This window comes from Drosophila melanogaster, chromosome 3R (assembly GCF_000001215.4).
Source record: "Drosophila melanogaster chromosome 3R".
NCBI lineage: Eukaryota > Metazoa > Arthropoda > Insecta > Diptera > Drosophilidae > Drosophila > Drosophila melanogaster.
Window position 1 is genome coordinate 7,606,056 of NT_033777.3, and position 19,604 is coordinate 7,625,659.

General features: G+C 40.0%; 1 protein-coding gene across 2 annotated transcripts in view; it reads right to left on the reverse strand.

Moving 5' to 3' along the window:
* Nlg3 (Neuroligin 3) overlaps positions 1 to 19,604 on the reverse strand; it is a 69,154-nt gene that overhangs the window by 35,775 nt on the left and 13,775 nt on the right. The gene's annotated exons all lie outside the window — the stretch shown is intronic.

Genomic DNA, 19,604 nt, shown 5'->3' on the forward strand with positions numbered 1-19,604 from the left:
GGCGTTTGCTGGATTGTTGCTGCTTTTCATTTATTATGCGAGTTTCGACTACATTTCCCTCATATAATTTCCCCCAGGCCAGGAGCGGGAAAGTCGCCTCACATAAGTAAACAGGGGGCCGACCAGAAGGGATTTTAGAGTGCGAGTTCCTTAGTTTACTCAACAAATAACATCATCAAGTTGTCCGCAGCAGTAGTGACTTTACTTAACTTCACTCCGGCCCACTCTCTGGTAAACATTGTAAATCATACGCACTGTTGCACAGACGCTTTGTTTTATTTTGCTATTGTGAATGAGTTGAGAGCCCGTCACACTGCGGTAGAATCCTTAAGTTAAACAGTGTGACAAATATACAAATATCCATTTATTCGACCAACAGCTTTAACATTTCCGTTCCCCGTTTACTTTCTTGTTTTTTGAGTATAATTGAAGGAAGTCTAACTAGAAGTCAGCCCAAACGCACTCAAAGTCTCTGTGTGAACAATAATGCCGCCTTATTACATGACAGGAAAAACATCTCAAACTTTACTGATTCCTTCCCAAAAATTCTTTGCGAACTTTTGGACTGAAAACAAAAAGTTGTCAAAAGTTCAAATTTGTATACAAGTATTTGGAACGACTTTATTCACATTTGTAATTTGTATCTCGGTTCTCGAAGAGATAATTGGATTCGAGAGTGTTTTCATGTTGTTTGCCTAATTTAATTGCAAATAAACGAAACGAAATTCCAGTTTGTGAAATACTTTCGCTTTAATTAAAAATCAAAACGCGATAAGCGGCGCAGGGAATTGCCATGGAAAACGTTTTATCATGGAAAGTCGGTCGGGGAATAATATCTCCAGCAAAACCAAGAAGTAGTCTCTTGACTTTTCAACTGGCCGCAATTTCCGCCCTGCCGCAACTTTTTCTGAGCTCTTTGCTCCATAAATTCCGCGCCAGCTAGGCGGAGCATCCGCATCCGCACTCTCATCCGCATCCTCAGCCTCAGCTATTTTACCCAGTCCAAGGGTCATTAATTTGTCTTTTGAGGTGGAGGCGAGGGTGGATGAAAAGGCATTTCGGACGAGAAGCAGTCGTTGCCGGCGAGGCAGTAAACTGCTTAAGTAGCACAACTAAATTAAGAATTGTGGGCCAAGCAATTAGAAAGAGGGCAGCAGGCGGTTCCCAGACAATGGGCAATAAAGTTCAAAGTTGGTCAATCCTTAGGTGTAATGTATATTTGTTTGCCTCGATTCTTCCTAATCTATCTTCCACAAAAGAGACTGCAAGCACACACGTATGTTCCACAAAACCCACTTGATACATGAAGAAAATCAGAGGACTTCAATCGAATATTTTAGGATTCATCAAAACTACATAGATGACATAAAAAATTAATAGCGTTTGTATCTGTTACATTGTAACATTTTGTCTAAAAATTCCTTTATATTTGAAAGAATTTAAATTTAATCTATCTAACAAACAGTTTTTCCCCTGTGTGATCAACTAAGCTTAAGTTGAATTTGCTGAAAGACCACCACAACGATGCGTATGCTTTATATTCAATGTTCCCGTTCCTTTGGCCGTATGTGAAAAGAAATAGCTCTATAGAATATCGATTGGTACGTTCGCAGACATGTATTTCCGGAAATTTAATCAGTTTTGGTGCTTAACCGAGTTGGGGAAGCAAACGAAACGAAATATAAAAAGAAATCCAAGCCCAAAGGCAAAGGAATGCTAGAGCAGCGGAGAAAATGATAGTGGATAGAGATGGGATGGGAAGTGAAATTGTTTAGCAGTTGTCTGACTGGAAATGGAAATGAAAATGTTTTTGACTTACTTGCTTACTTGCCTTGGCATTGTTATTTGAGTTTATTGAAATGACTGTCTTGCCTTTCTCAGCCTAAGTGGGTATGAAAATACCCGTGTAAGGCCAGGAAAAATGAAGAGAAGCAAGTGTAATATGGAAAGGCTTTTCAACTTTACCTATCATCAGTATAAGCATCGACTGTCTGGACTTTTCTATAATAATTATTTCAGTAAATACCTCGGACCACAAGGAGTAAACTAACAGTTTCCAACACATGACTTCAGGGACCACTATTGTTCTTGCATAAAGCTACGTCTGATAAAACAAAATGAAAGCAAAGAGGAGAGAGACAGATACTCGGACCAACTCAAACTGCAATTTTTCATGCAAATTTATGCAAAAATGTGAGAAATTCGCTTCAAGAAAATATGAGCGAAAAATGCAATCTGCAAAAGAGTTAACCAAAGAAGAACGAAAAAACGAAGATTTAAGTAAGTGGGTGGAGAACTTTCCAAGTGATGGGAAATAATGCGACTTTTTAACTACGTTTTAGCCAAATGCATTTTGCATGTCAGAGTTCGTCTCTTGATAATAATAACCGAGAAAAACTCTCCGACTTTTTATCTGCTTCTCTTCATTGCCTTAATGGGCAGCCTCCTTTTTGCTGCGATTTAGCTTTCATTATGTTGGCTATCCGACAAACAAAGGCTTATAATTTTTTGCTTGCCCACGTCCCCTATTTATGTATGCAAGTGCACAACTACGAGAACTCGGCCCTTCGACTGGAATCCGCCCTCTGCCAGCCAAAATGGCCAAAACAATGGCTATACACAACAACGAAGGAAGAAATTAAACTGCCTTTCATCAGAAAGAGCGCAACTGACAAGTCAACGAGAAGAAAATAGAAAACAAATTCTGGAAAGTAGTGGGTATAAAAAGTACTGTGTGCGAATTATAATACATCTGCATTTTAAAAATAAAATTAAAACGGGGCATTTGTGGCTTGCGGCTTAAAGCATCTCGAAAGTGAATTTAAAATGACCATAAACGCTTACACAACTTAAAAATGAAAGATTGAATTAACTGCAAATAGAAAATTGTAGTTATGCCCATGAGAATGGCGTACTTTCCATGCTTTTTATCCGGTTAACTTCAACTTCTTATTTTAAATGAATAATTTACTTTTGCAATAGTCAACGTTAATGGCGCGTAAGAAAATTAGTAATAATAATGTTAGTTTTGTTATTTTAGACTTTGGGTTTAGTGCGAAAAAATTAATCAGAAAATGTTTAAATTATGCAAAGTTCAACGTTAGGAATTCTCCGAATGAGTTACATATGTATTTATCCTTCGGCCAAACATTAGCTATAGCAATAAATTTTTCGCACAATTGGGCCCGGCAAATGCATGGGAAATTAATTTTCCTCGGATTTTACAATTCTCTTCCCATACATGACATAAATAAAGCGCTCGCGGGTAACAAATTTCGAAGGCAAATTTTCGGCGCAGTTGGAAATAAATTATCGTTTAATATTGGTAAATAATACGATTCCAAGGGATTCCTGCCTTTCTCTTTCCAATCATTCCTATGTATTTCGGCCCTGCCAGAAATTCGCAAATTGAATTCGTTAGTCGGCGTCGCATGAAATAATTTTGCCTTGGGGGGTCACCAACAGCAAATGACGAAATAATGATATTAAAGCAACATTACGCCATTACGTAGCAACACACATGCAAAAATAATTGACGACAATGACACAGGCGACGTTCATAGGCAAGCGAAGGCATTGCGCATACGCCCCGTAAGCCAAGCCAAACCAAATAATCAGGGTAGAGAAAAAGGCAGACAGAAAGTTGGCAAAGTCAAAAAGTGGAGAAAGCGGAAAGCTAGAAGTTATCACGCCAAGGGATGGGCGATTGCGTACCTGTAAAGTTATTTTATCAAATATAAGCACTAAAACTAAATAAACTACAAAAATTCCCGTTTTATGTGTCTCAAAAAAATCAGTAGCATATTTGCCATATAAATAAAATATTACAAGAGCTTATGAATATAAATTCCTATATGCTTTAAGCTTATACACATATATAGTGTTAAGAGTTTGTAAAGCAGAAAACATTACTTTGAAATCGAAATGTATAACCAACATTTCGAATCCTTATCAGCCTGCCGCTCTATCACACTTAAGGCAACGCTTCCGAATGAAAATCAATTTGCACCGCACACGCCAAAGGACACGAGCCCTAAATATTCATCCCGTCTGAGCACGTTAGTCTTAATTAATTTTTACCCACGACAAAGCAGCGTCCTTGGCTTTGCTCGGGATTACTTTTACTAGTTGTGGTATGGAAGTAGATGCTCTTTGGGGTATTTTAATGACGTTTTCATAAACAGCCGCCGTCGTTCTGTGCTTATTTTTCGTGTTTCTCAATGCGTCCCTAATTCCATTGTATGCCGTGTGACTCGGCCTTCACTCTGAGTATTTGTTTTGCTTGGCCAAAATGGCAGATAAAATAATTTATTGGGTAAAAATCGCTGGCCAAGAGCTAAGCGCTCTGGTTTCCCCAGCTTCGCTCTTCCGTTGCGTTGTCCTCGCTTTTGTCTTTTGGCTCATGTTATCTGCAATGGAATATCTATTTGGCCATCGCTTTTGGCCCTTCCATAATGTTGGCGCCATGTTGATGTTATCTCAGCGGAAGTGTTGACTCAATGTTTACTCAATGAGGGCGTTGCTGGCGCGATATGACAACGGGTCCTTAGTCCTTTGGGCTTTTGTGTGTTTCTGTTTGTGTGTGTGGACTTTCATAGGAGCATTCCGCGCCATTTTGTTTCGCTTTGGGCTTTGTTTTTGCCCACTTAGTTAATACATTTGCTTGTTTCGCTACGCCTTATAAATATGCAAGGGCAAATCATCCGGTCCAAATAATGCAAGGTCAACGCTGGATAGAGTTACATAACACGACGGCCAAAAAGTAATTGACCTTTCAACAAAGCATTGATGGGGAAAATATTCAGGGATAAGAGCTTCATTTCTGACCAGACAATGAACATCAATTAGGTTGAGCCAAAAAGTCTGCTAAAAAGTAAACATATTAATGGAAAAGATTTGTTCTGATACCAAGAAGCTGTTTATACGCATTAACAAAAGAAAGTAAAGAAATGTCCTTTGTATGTAATGTGAAAATTTTATGATCTCGAACCTACTTCCTCTAGTTAAATATTGATGTATATTAACTTTTTATAAATATTCATAAACTTTAATTTTAATTTGATTATCCATGTATGGTCTGTTCAGCTGTCATGATAATTTCACAGCAGAAAATGCCTGTTAAGAAACAACTCTCGAATCTGGCCCTAATGAGATTCCACCTCATGCCATAAGCCAGAGTCTTGGGCAGTAATATTTCAATCTGAACAATCTCAACCTTACCGCATAGGAAAGCCTGGTTCACTAATGAGCAACACCTGGGGAGACAGCAGAAGCAGCAGCAGCAGCTGTAAAGGTGAAATAGTTATCCCCAGACAAGTTACAAAATTTACAGCACACGAGCAAAAAATCAGCTTAACCACAAAGCGGGTGGAATTGTGGGGCTCTGGAGGGTGGTGGCCGACCTAATGGCACATCTCCAGGCTATTTGGGCTTGGCTTTTGTGTCCGTCCTGGTCCTTGGTCCTGGCGTCCTTGTTGGCTTTGTGTGTTTCCGTAAACTGTCATTTCCGGCTGCTATTGCTCCACTGCTTCTAGCCCCTCGTCCCGCGCTTCGCTCCCCAGCTTTCAATGCACAATAATTGTTATCTTCAACAATTTGCGGATGTTATAAACATATACGACTGCTTCATATTGTCTGCATGTAAATACAGCAATATGGCATGGGAGCTCGGATTTTCCAAGTGGTCCGTGGTGCACTGACAAAATAAAATCTAAAAAATTAAAATGTTTAAAAATACATACGCCTAATTTTTAAACATAACAGAGCATATATATATCTTATTGTAAGTATCTAAATAAAATGGATAAGAACCAGAACAGTTTTTTAAATGAAATTAGGGTCTTAAGTTGTGGTATTTATATTGAACTGATATTGTAACGACTTAATCATTCAATCTTGGACAATTAAGTTTTTACTAAGTAATGTTTCTATTTGATTTTAATAAATACGTCATATACTTAACACAAATAAAGAATAAATTGCAATTGTTAGCCTCGTTAAAAGTGGAATTCGCGAAGAATGTTTGAAATAAAAAATTATTGCAGATATCTATGACAGTAGAATCCAATTTTTATTTCTTCCCGTGTGGGACTCCCATGTTTGCACTTGTCGTTCGTTTTAATGTGTGGCCCAGGAGTGCACCTGCTCCACTCGAAAACGGTCCCCTTATCCTGCGTTCTAGCTCCTCCTTATCCAGTTACACGTTCTCCTCCCCCGCTGGCTTGTACAACAATCGACATCCTCCCAATGGAGAACTGGCACGGAAGACATTTAGCTAAGCGCTTCGCTTGGCAAACAATTTTCGATTTCAGTTCGGGCCCTACATTCTGGCCCCCACCATTTTGGCATTTTCCCCTGGGGGGGATACGCGCAATTTGAAGCTCATGTGCGAAAACTTTCAAGCAGTGAAAGTTGTGAGCACCAGCAAGAAAAAGTCTCGAATTACAGAGATATGTGGGGTGCTCCTGGGCTACGGATGGTATTATATGCTAAGCCTCGGTTCGGTAACTTTTGGCTTGAAAATTTGTTAGATGGAACAGAACGGTGGGACTTTTTCAATTCCCCGATTGAGTTTCATGCATATTTCAGTCGTACAGCATGTCTGAGGACGATTAATAGCTGAAATAAGTATTCACGCCCCAGATCTAGGCCATAATTAAGGAAAGGTGATTATCCTGTGCACTGCGCATACGCCCCATTGTCTGAGAGGTGGACTTTGTGTGTCACGTCGTCTGTCCCGTAAATTCACCTGTTTGACTGCGTTACTCATACGCCTACGTGCCTCATTAAGGGACGTGTGGCCGCCTCTCTTCCCGGCTCAACTCGGTAATAGAAAACTTTGCCATAACATTTAGGCTGCCTAAACTTAATTAACAACCCCGAACAGGTAATCGGCAGGCAGTCGAAGTGCTCTCGCCGCCAGTCCCCTCCTCGAACTTCCTGCCATTGTTCAGGCCATTTCATTTGCAAATGTTCCCTGGACACAAAGCGCCATGGAGCTTTCCGCCTTCCCATTAAATTGGTCATTAGGCGTCAAGTGGCCTACTGCCGCGTTCCGGGCCGCTCTAGCTTTTGGCCCAAATGATGGCATAAACAAAGGCATCCGAAATTGTTTCGGCTTAATTTGAACGCCCTGCCCATCCCGAACGAAGACTTTAATTACTCTCCCTGCTCCGTTGGCACATTCAATTAAATTATCGTGTAGCAGGTGGCTTTAAAACTGAAGAATCTCTTTCAGAAAAGAATGTATGCCATTTCTGTTTTGAAAACAAAATTCAAGCTGGAAACAAATCTTTTTAATTGATCTCTGTTGCGGCATTGGAGGCAGAGGAAAGTTTATCGATAGTTTGTTCTGCCAGTTTCAGCGCTTCTATTTCGCATGGCTCACTCGACTTTGAAACACGAAAACAAGAAAATTAGTTAAGAACTTTAGCAAAAACAGCGGACGTCGTTTACCTAAGGGAAACCTGGAAATGCGCGCAGTATTTTCGATGCTTTACATAACAACTGTTTTCAAACGATCAAAATGAAAACGTAGCCATTTGCAAAATCCATTTCCCCAGAATATCTGTTACAGAACGAACTCCTCATCTGGAATTTAGGGTCCATTAAAATTTTCATGGCTGAAGCACATCCATTTTCTGGTATGCAAAAATGTATTCATACCGAACACTGCTGCTTTGTCCATATAATTTTGCACTCCCGCCTGCAACTAAGCAGAAACCAAGAAAGAAATTTAAATTAATTCTCAACACAACACAAAAGGCCCGTGCATATATAACGAAGAATAAGCGCATAAATAAACTATTTGTTGTAAAGGCAGCCCGCTTCTAGCATTTAAGACACCCATTTTGCCCGGTTCCCTCAACTTTTTGTAAACGGCATACAGAATGGAAGGTAACAAGGGGAGCCGAGAAATCTGTTGAGTGGAAAATTACAAAAAACTGCAAAAGCGGCGTTTACCAACATTTTCTGCATGCCGCAGAGTACCTCATTCTGCGTCTCGTGCCCACATGTGCTGCTTTTAAGTATTTTGGCAAGTTGTGCATATTTTAATTAGTTTCCACAGCCAGCAAACAGTTTTCGCCTAACAAGCGAGCAGGTGGCAGGCAAGCGTAAGACGTGGCGTATACGCAATCTGTGACCTCCTGGCTAAACTTCATGGTGTGTGCTTGTTAATGTGAGCGCGCTGATGTGATTCTCATTAGCGAATCAAAAACGAAGACAGCAATACCCTTTGCAGCGAGAGCTTTGAATCTCATTTTTTTGTATTGAAATGTTATGAAATTATTTGTACAAAAAATGTATAATATGTAAACTACATCTAAACCTACAATACATGATTTTATTTCAGATATGTTTTTTTTTTGTTTAAATTGCCTATTCTTAAAAATTTTTTCGTATTCATTAGGTATTTTTAGGAATTATATTTTTCCTACGAGGATTAGAATGTTGTCCTCTTTCCAGTCCCACCAAATTTCTCTAAACATAAACATGACTTAAGTCTTGTCAATGGCTTTTCGCCCCTAAAAACTTGGATGAAAATCACACAAGTTTCAAGGAGCTCGGTTATGGCAAGAAGCAAAGTCAAACAAATGTCATAGTGTAACTAGTCACTCACCCACTAGCCAAATCTTGGCTCAATTCCACGCGGGGATTTCGCGTTTAACTATTTAGGCAACGTATCTGCCGGCAGGGATTTTGATTGCCTTTAAGCGCTCAGCCCGGCATTTAGGGTCGACAAAAGGCCAAAAGCATATCAATATGCGAGCAAACAGGGAAAAGGGGGCCAGAAAGCGTAATGGAAGGAAGGGGGTAGTCACCTATGCAAATATTTCCAGACTGCCTTTCTCCACTTACCCCCTTAGCCATTCAAACTTTCTGCTTCAGTGGCTCGCCCGTTCTTCGAATGTATCTTGATACAAGTACTGCAATTTGTATTCGTAGCTCAGCAAGCTCTGCCTGTCGCCTTTCCCGAGATTGGCTTTCACACACAGATGCACACGAAAAACGATATTGGAATCCGAAATTAAAAATGCAAAAAATATCAATATAAACTGCGAAACCCTAAATGCTACGGTCTTTTGTTTATAATGTATGTACCATTTATAATATTAGGATTTAAGATTAAAAATTACTTTTTAACTCCTCTACTTTTCAGTGTAAAACACACCCACTTGACTGCTCGTTTTGGCTTTGCTGCCATTCAAATCCCGTCTGTATCCGAATCCACCACCCACACAAAATGCATTGCACAGCAGACTGCTCCGCACGGCTTTCATTCTTTCCTTTTCGATCCGATCCTTTTGGCATACACGGCTCCTTGTGTTTCTGGGGCCCGTTTAATAGTCGCAAATTGGTTCTCACACTTGGAATTTCGATTGGCTGTGTGATTTGGTAGAGGCCTTTGACTTGAAAATGGATGAGAATCGAATGGATTTTGACTGGGCAGCGTAAACAAGCCGCTGATATTTTAAAATCTTAGATAGGAGCCACTATTGACTTGGTTTTTGCTTGGCAGAGCACCATATCAAAACGAAAATATAATATAATAATTTAATTAATTAAGAATTTCACAAAACATATTTCCTCCTTCTTAAAGAAAGTTGTAAATTTACTCTTACTGAAATCTGGTCACCATGCCCTTGGGAAAGTCATTTTACCAATCAGCCAGTCAACCTAACATTTAGTTTGGAGCTTTCGGCTTACTCAATGCAAAGCAAAATCGACATTGTCAACCACTTATCGCCCACAAAACAAATAAAACCTAACAGTTGCTGTTTCGGGTTACCAAACCGCAGGGAGAAGCATTTTATTTGACTGCGGGCTGATCCCAAAAATGAACCCGCAGATGGGCTCTGCCCGCTCATTAAAATTTGTAGTCGAGGCCATGGAACGAAAAGGTGGATGTACACCATCGGTGCCCACGGACCATCAACCAGCTGAGTGTGTTGTTTATGGGTTCGTCTTTATCGCAAACGTAAACCGAAGCCATCAAATACACAGCTCATAGGCCATGAGGGTAGCAATGGGAAAGATATCAGGATTTGTGTATTTCACCTTAATTTGCTGGGGTTAATCAAACTTTTTTACCACTAAAGGAAATGCTCGTGCAATGGCAAATAAGCTGAATTCCTTTCACACTAAAGGAATATATATCTATCCGCAATGTTCAAGTTGCAAACACTTTTTTTTTTTTTAAGTGGTACTATAAACCAAGTAAATAGATTACCATTTTTTATAAGTACCATAAGGGAAGATGGCGAATCGATGCGCTGTACATAAGGCCACTGACAATGTTAATATCCAAACCGGGGTATCGCCCTCCTCACCTTGATTTGAAGTATTGACAAGGAATGGTTTATCGATCGACTCTTTTCAGAGCTCGACAAACGCAAAAACTGATTTCGCCTCGGGGAAGTTAATAAATTACACTTCAATGGTGCAGTCAAAGTCATGTTCGATATAAAATATGTTGTGGCAGTCGCTTTTGCGATTGTTTGTGTGCGAGTAAATCTGATGCTCGCAGCCGTCGTCTTTGATGCCAGTTACTGGCAGGGCCTGTCAAATCAAATAATTGAACTTTCATTCCATTGTGAAAAATGAAGCACATCCTAGCGGCTGGATAAGCGAAGAAAAACGAGACCAAATGCCGCACATTAAAAGCGATTTAAAAATAGGAGGAAAAACCCGTGGCCCGATATGAAACTGAAACCTTCGCGTCCGTATACTATACACACACACATTTCTTCTTAATCCATTTTTGTACTCAACGTTAGCTGATGGATTACTCTCGTTCAAATGTCGAATCTTGTTAGCACAGCTTCCCAGCCACCTATCCCGCCCATCCCACGGGTCCCACCCACTGCCAACACCCCTGCCCACCACACCACCATCATTGCAGCAAAAAAGAGGGATATGTGGCTGGAGATCCGTTGACTGGGCCTGGGGGCCGTTTTCTGGGGCGCTACCAACATTCCACGGCAACAGATGCTGATGGCTAACAAGCCAACGGGAGCACAAGTGTCGCTGATTTTTCACGCTCTAGATTCGAGTTGTGTATGAGTGTTGGTGAAACCTGAAACATGGTATAAAAAACCGCCCTTCAAACACACTCGTTTCGCGAATAAAGTTAAAGAAAGGCCTTTTTAAAATTGATGCAAAATGAGGGAAGATAAATTGCTATTCAAGCATATTGCTTGGATTACTTATTTAATATTTCTATAAATTCATACTTAATTTCTTGAAAAAAACCCTAATGAGGCTTGTGGCACGAATTGCATTTGTCCTGTCTGATTTTGATTATCATTCATCTTAAAGCTCAACTATCCAAGCTAGCCCTCAAATTCACCTTGCAGTTTTTCCGATAATTACGAGCCAGCTTCTGGTTTTCATCAGGTTTTCAGGCTACGCCAGCCTCTTCTGCTTAATTCCCTTGGGCCAAGGTCTTAGTTAGCTGAAAACATGGAATTTTTTTGCTTGCCTCTGTTTTGTTTTTTCTGTTTTTTTTTTTCTTTTGGCTTCCCAAGTTGTTTTTCCTTGGCAGTTCCATTTATGCCTTTTTATATTGGGTACTTTTCCTCGGTTCTGCTGTTTTCGTTTTTTTTCTAATGTTGGTTCCCGTTTTCTCGTAGGGGATTGCATAACGAAGTAAAATCTATTAAGGATAAAGGTATGTATAGATTCCCTAAAGCTATTTCAGCACTATTTTTCGCTGCTTTCATTATAATCTAATAACATTCGAATGCAAGATTTTCATATATTTATTTAAAGGCTTGTCATGTTTTAGGTGGTTGAAAGGTGATAACCTCTCACTTTGCCTAACAAAAAAATATGATTCAAAGTGAATTGTAAAACAATAGACAAATTTGATTAAGACAGCTATTATTATTATGGATCTTATTGTAGGTTCTTTTTAAATATTAACTGTTTGTAAAACAGAAGTACGATTTTTAATGTTTCAATTTTATTCTATAATTTTCCAAGCTAGGGAATCCTAGTACCTAGTAATACCTTTCTATCCTAGGGTATCTAGGATACTCCTTGCCTCTTTTGTCCACCCAAGCATAAGCAGCCTAACAATCATACAGAGTGACTTTCAACAAAACGACTGGCGATATCCCCTCGTGTAATGTGCCGCACCTGCAGTGCGTCAACCGAGCTCGCCATTTGCCTCTCCGAAATGTGTTCCATTTTTTATGGCTTGACCAGCCTAGCCACGCCCCACTGGTCCTGCCCAAATACACACATACGTATGCAAAAGGGAGGCGTTGAATTTAATGAGGTTACTTTCAGGCTCGAAGTTTTTCGCCAATTTCCAGGGCGAGCAAATCGGCGAGCTGTCATAAAAATGCTTTGTTGTGTAACGCATACACTCCTATTACTGCAGACAATAAAGCGGTTTATGGTCTAATTCTATTAGCCAAGTGGGTAGGCTGTCAAATGTTCGTTGAATGCGTGTAGTAATTACGCCAGACAACAAGTGCCGACAAAATGCCGGGCCACATGCAATTGTCCTTTTTACCTAGAGGTGAGCATCGCTAAAATAAATTGAACGAATTAAACAAAATTATGTATTGATTGTAAGATATTGGTATAAATATTTGGTAGATGACGAGGTAAGAAGTAAGTGGCAATCACACCCTCAACACCTTATTCATAAGTTTCTAATATCAAGAACTGAAAATTAGAAAAAAAAAAATAGACAGCCTTGTCTTCCAAACAAAACAAACAAACAAAGGAAAAGAAATAAATTAAGTTTTAATGTCTATCGCCATTTTCTGTTACATCATTCATAGACTTGGGAAAAGCATATTCAACGACATATCCTCAGTTGTTCAGAAGATATGGCCTGTTTCGTGCTATGCTAGTAAAGTTTTCAAAAGTGTTTTTATATTGAGCTGTTAACTTGCCAAAGATCCCCTTCCTCCGGAACCGCTTAGATAGTTTAATTTTAAGTATTTTTTATGTTTTCAATCCCTAATCCCTAATCCCTAATCTAACGCAACTGCGACTTAACATAATATACAACTTCTGCGAATGCGGTATTTTCCATTTTAAAGTCAAGGTACCGGAAGTGGCACATTTTAGTCCGAGCCACCCTAGGTTGCCAATCAAGTTGGTCAAGTTTATGAAACTATGCACTAACCCAGTTAGGATGCACAAACCGGCGCGCAGACACTTATGTGTTTCCACTATATTCGCCCATTCTTTGTATTCCACTATGTATGGATGTATAGATATATATTCGACGGAGGAAACTTTTTCCGTTGCGACATGCTCAAGTGCTTGCTAACAAAGTCAACACAAGATTACTAATACGCACCATTGTACGTGACTTTTTGCTGTCAGCTAAATCAAGTTTCATTATGTGTCAAGCCTTGTGGAAGGAGGGGTTGCGATGAAATACAGATAAAACCGCAGCCAGAAGGAATATTGGGGTAGAATCGAAGGACCTCCACGAAGGGAAAGCTCTCTGCACCCGGGGCAACTTGTGCATGAAACATCTGCAGCAACTTTTGCTAATTGTGGGCAGACCACATGCTTATAAATGCTACTATCCACTGGCTTTTAGTCCACACGAGCAGTATCGAGTGTGGCAAGTTTGCAGCATAATTAAGGCGCAGACACGCCTTCGGCAAGAAACCCTAATGCCATTTGCATGTGAGGCACGCACATTGACAGGACACCTCTTAGCATTTCCAGAACCCTGAGGTTACACAGAAATAAATTTAGCAATATCTAAAGTTCAAAAGGTACATGTAGACAAAAATGGCAAAGAACAACATCCTGTGCCTTAAATCATTTGTTTATAAGTAATGCATATATCGGTTAAAATAAGATATATTAAATTCAATATGGGACTTTCCTTTTTCAGTTCTAGCTTCAGCACTTTTAGGATTTCTATAAATGCAAACACGAATTATAGCTTGAATGTAGGATGGTCCGTAAAAAAGTAGAATATATGAGCGTCCAATGGGAATAATCTGATTATGTCGGACAGTTAGCCCAATTAGTTGTCTGTATATAAAAATCCAGTGCACTTAGCCTTCCAATCAACTAACTGAAAACGTCGGTGATGTCAGCACCGAGAGTGAGGCTATTATATGTGGTACGCACTGAATCAGCCAGCAAAAAGGATAAATATTTAACGCAGCCACGGCAAAATTCAGCTTTTCCGATGGCAATTGCAGCTGCTTATTATTTATGCCTCCCCAAAGACCTGGAAAATAAACAAAAATGTGGGGAGTGGCATAGATATTCCCGCACAGTTGCTGCGGCGAACCAGAAACCCCAATCCGTATCCGTATCCAAGTTTCCTCCACCCAGGACAAAAAGCACAAGCTTGGCCTGATTTTCGAAACGATTTGAATGTTTTCTTCTCCCCAGGACATTTTATTATTTTTGGTCTTCCCATGTGTGTGTGCGAAAGGTCTTTGTTTCGGCGGGTATGTGTGTTTAACTTTTGTATCATATTTTGTGGGACACCGTTTTATGAGTTCAAGATTTTAAGAAGCTTTCAAATTCAACTTGACACATTGATGGCAAATTGGGACAGGCTCTGTCTCTGTATTTTCAAGCGCGAAAATACGTTTTAGATAGCCAATTTATATTAATGCCATTCCACAAATGCCTTGGTGAGGCTCTCAAAATAAACACACCGCATTCAGTTCATTAAAATAACATGCGCAAAGAAAACATGTAGCAGTGTCCGCTTTATCTTGTGATTACAAAGGCATGTATCCGTTAGATACCAATAAATATTAGCTGATAGTTATGTATACATATCCTCCGGTCTGCATGCAACTAAAATATTCAATTATTTGGTCAAAATTGCAAGTTTCCTTTGGGCAAAGAGTCTAAGTGCGTTTTTGTGTGTAGCTCGGGCCCATAAATAGTTAAAGAGTCTTGCTGGCAAAATGAAATATTACAAAGGCAAATATGTACAATGCCTGGCGTCTGGAGGTGATTATGCAGTCTAATGAAAAGGAACTAAAACAATATATACCGGAACCCACGTGGTTGCCACGTGCGAAAGGATATGTGTAGTGGGATATTGGTAGGTCAACCACTGGTTGGCAGTCTCATTAACCGCAACAGCAGCAGGAGCAGCCGCAATGCATTATAAATTAAGGTGGCTCGCACACATGGGCTTTGCTTAGCCGAACAAGTTTCTTCATTTACTCCATTATTCAATAATGAATGATAGAATAGCAGTGTCTGTGGAATACTCGCAAAGTGCGAAAAGCTGTAGGTCCTGGGATCTATGCGAAGGGTTCCTAATGCATACATATTTGCTTTCTTAATTTAATTCTTAATCGAATTGGCCTATAATAATTTATAAATTCTCTTGCCTATTTTAATTACTGTTTTCAATTTTACCGATTTCAGCTAAGATAACCTCAACATTTACAACAAAGTATACATTTATATTTGGTAAAAAAGGACATCATCATTGAAAATCACTGGCTGTAGGCTGTTTTATAAAAATACTTTTTAGCCCATTGGCAATATCCTTCTTATTAGTCGCCCACTGTAAGTCAACGCTAAGGATTTATTTAGAGAGCTTACTTAAAGCCGAAATCGAGTCCTGCTTAGGCACTTTGCTACCTCTCAGGCTGAAGAGCTGGGCCGCATCTTGAACAGCCGTAATGGAAAAGTATAGATGCGTATAATAATAGGCAGCGGATGCTGGGAAAATTCTGCCAAGCTAACCGCACTCAGGAAGCGCTTTTGTCTGGCTGTGGCTTGGCATTCAGCATTATCAGCTAGACTCCGCCTTGTAATTTCCACTTAGCCAGCTTTCACTGCTGCTGCCGACGGTGGGCCAAAGTGCCAGGCATGCATGAAATGCGTTTGTCTGATTTGCATTTTGGCATCGGCATCAGGACCAGCAGCACAGAGTCCTTGCGGCTGTGTGCTGAATCTACTCCAGCAGCTGCCTCTGTCAAATATTTGGCCTTACTGTGGTAATGTGGCTTTGTGGCCAACTTGGAAGTAATTCAATTAATATTTTACCTTTACCGTTTTGCTGCACATTCAATTCAGCAATCTTCACATACCTGAAAGTGGAAGCAAAAAGCTGTTGTTACAATTGCTGCACTGACGTGGTAAACAACTGTCATAAATTAAATATGAAAAGTAGCTTCTTTATCAGATTTATATAATATATAAAAAAAGCTAAAAGTTCAGTTCAAAATTGGATTTAGTTAGAATTAGATATTTCGTAAGAGCTCTAACTACACCTAAGTGACAGTTGGCATCCCCCAACACTGCTTGAGAAAAGTCAAGGAAATGCCCCCTTGGGGAGAGTGGTAAGTATGACAAAGTTTTATACATTTCAAGCCAAAAACTGAGCTCAATAGCACGGTCAACGAGTCGTATAATTAACGTTATGCCAGAGCGAGAAAGTGCCACTTACTAAGCCGGCGGAAAAGTCTGTGGAAAGCGGGCGGAAAACTAAAGACAAAGTCAAACACTTGTCACAGTTTCGACTGGAGGTGGGGAGCCTTGAAACTTAAACAGTTGCACTTTTGCAGGGGGCGTGGCCCCGAGGCACCACCTATTTTCTGTGTGTGTGTGTGTGTGTGTGTGTGTGCTTGAGTCATTAAATGAATGGCAGCCCGACAAAAACGCCGCCAGAATTCATCGCAGCACATAAAACGCACCACAGGCAAAGAGTGAAGGACCCAGGATGGCTTGGAGTGGCCTGTCGCAGCTTTTGTCTTAAATTGGCTAATAAACTGCCATCTGGTGGAGAAAGGGGCAGTGAAAAGGGCTGGGCTTGTGACTTTCTGCGGTTGGGAAGTTGAAATGCTTGCGGCTTCATTAAGCGTCCATAACATGAGCTCATGAAATTGAAATGTTTGGCTGTCCTCAAGTCATCCAGTGTCAACTCTAAGCGAACCAGCAGAAATTCATTCTCTTTTAATTTGCACATCACATCATAATCAGATTGCATAATACGCAATCAGAAATCAGAAATTCTATTAGTGTTGTATAATTAAATTACTTGTTTTTTGTGTAGCTTCCAATCAATCTATGAGAACACCTTTGTTTCATATTTTTTGTTCTCATAATTTATACGAAAAAAAAGTTTAATTTTAACTAATTTGTTTTCAAATTATATTTTATATATATTTGCTTGTATATTAGTATAATTATTGCGGATATGAAATGGGAACTTAAAACATTTATGATAAAATCTTCAACCATGAAATATTTTTGCAGATCATTTTAATTAAAATTAAAACTTGCAGAACATGCTGCCAGTTGTTTTGTTTGAAAAGTGTAATTTCTCCTAATCTTACCTTCTTGATATCCACAAAGCCTAATAGTCGTACAGGACTAAAAATCAATGGAAATCGTATTTATTACTGTGGCTTATTGATGGACGGGTAGATAGTAGGTATTCATAAGACCAATTCCAATATATTAGCAATGCAAATATTGGCTGCTTCTGGGAAAATGTCTTAATTAAAATACAGTTCGAGCACTAGTGTTGTGCCATTAAATATCCCTAAGCAGGCAACGAAACGAGTTGTATAAATAAATTTGTGAAAAGTATTCACATAAAAGCTGAAGCGCCCGATTTAATGCCATAGGGTGGAAAGTGGGTCGGATTAGTGGGCCGGCGAGCGGGATTTCAGTCGAAACACATACAACTTTGTTGCGGTTTAAGTGCCCTCCGTTCAGAGTTGGCTCATAAAATGTGTGACCCACTGTTTGCCTGGTCGTTTGCTTTGTTTTATGTGTGCCCCGGCTTTGGATTCGACGCTTTTGGCTTTGCTGCTTATTGTCAAAGTTTCCGGCGCGCAGCAAGTAGTGCGTAAAATTTCAATGCGAAATCAAGAAGTTGAGCCATAAATTTCTAAAATTATTGGCACAATTGAAGTTGTGCCTTGAAATATATATTTCATATTCGCATGTATATATATCGAGTCCCTGGCCCGCTTTCGTAGGCCCAAGGCTCAATAAATTTCATTCGTTTCATTTCGTTGCGCGAATGCCATAGTTATTGCTTGTTTGTATTTTTATGACTTCATATTCTTCAAATATTACAGTTCGTGGTTTTATATAATATGACTTAATTATCCAGTGCTAAATAGCGATTAAACTCTTAACTGCTATTATAAGAAAGGATATGCTAAACATTCTTACTAAAGATGGTATTGCTGCACAGTTTTCAACATGTTTTCAAGAGAACTTTGTCGCCGTACCTGCTTCTTTTAGAAGACTTCACTAGGCTAGCCTTGCTATTAAAGTTGAGCGAAACTAAAAGCCCACTGTTAATTAATGGGATATGGCAGCAAGAGTTACGAAATGTACTTCTCGCAAACAACGCGCTCATCTCATCCTTTGCCAAGTTCAGATTGCAAGCGTAAGAGATCCTGTTGGCGTTTTGCATCCACCGCCTGCTTGGTATCTGGTTGCTGCTAAGAGGCCCCTCTTCTTGGCCAACTTGTGCTGCAGCAACTTTGACAAACTCATTAACTCATTATCTGTGCAAGAAGTTGACACAACGCTCGAACAACTTTGCAGGCGACAGAGCAAACGGCATCGTCGTCATCGGGCGTCGGCCAGCAGAAACGTCAGTTTTCCCATCCGCATTTAATTAGTTATCATTTGCATGACGGACAATGCAACAAGAACTTGGAATTGCAATCGAGTTGGGGGCGTGTGGACGTGAATATATCGCCCGCATCTGGGATCCACGTCCTCTGCCTCATTGAGCACCTTAATTGATGCTAATTGATTGTGCATGGCCTGTTTGTCTTCCGACGCGCTGATTGCTCAGATTTACGACTGGCCAAAATTAAATAAAGCAAATTACGGCGCGCCCAAAAGTATGCCGAACAAAATGTGCTGGCTGGGGGTGTGTCCTGTGTGTCCTGCGTGTCCTTCGCAGCCGCATCCGGCATGGCTGTTAGCCGTTATCGCATTTGCAATGACGGCGGGTCAACAGATTTTTTATTTCATTTTCGGCGGCTTACAAAATAAATTGGACTACGCATTCGCAGATACAATGCAGTGCGGCGGACGGCAAACAATTCCAGTCCGAGTTTTATTTAATTTTGGTTGATTTCGGTGTAAAACCCTTTTGGCAAATCCGCCACATCCCATGTATGGGGGATATTCCTTTGTTGTGCGGCCATATTCAAATAACTGAGCCACACGACTCGTGCGGCAAATTTATGTTGCTTCAATAACAATTTCAACACAAAAACAGCAATCGTTGGTGCTTTCGAATGGCATGTTGAGTGTATTAAATTGCCATTTATTTGATTTTTGTTTTCGCCTTTCGCCGTTGGCCCCTTTGTGTCCCACTTTTTACTGCTGCCGCCCTTACATTTGCATTCCCCTTCCTTCATATTGCTCAAATTTTTTGTTTTTGCTGTAGCATATTTTTGGGAAACATTTAAATAATGTTTATATTTGTACGCCGTGGATTTGTATTGTTTTCTGATAGCTGTCTAAGGTTTTAACAGGGTGCGTGTGGCAGGGACTCGAAATAATTCATGCTGTGATGGGGGATTTAGCTTGGGTTGAGCAGGAAGTCGTGAGTAAGAATTCAGTATGATTCGCTGCACTAAAAACAAATCTGC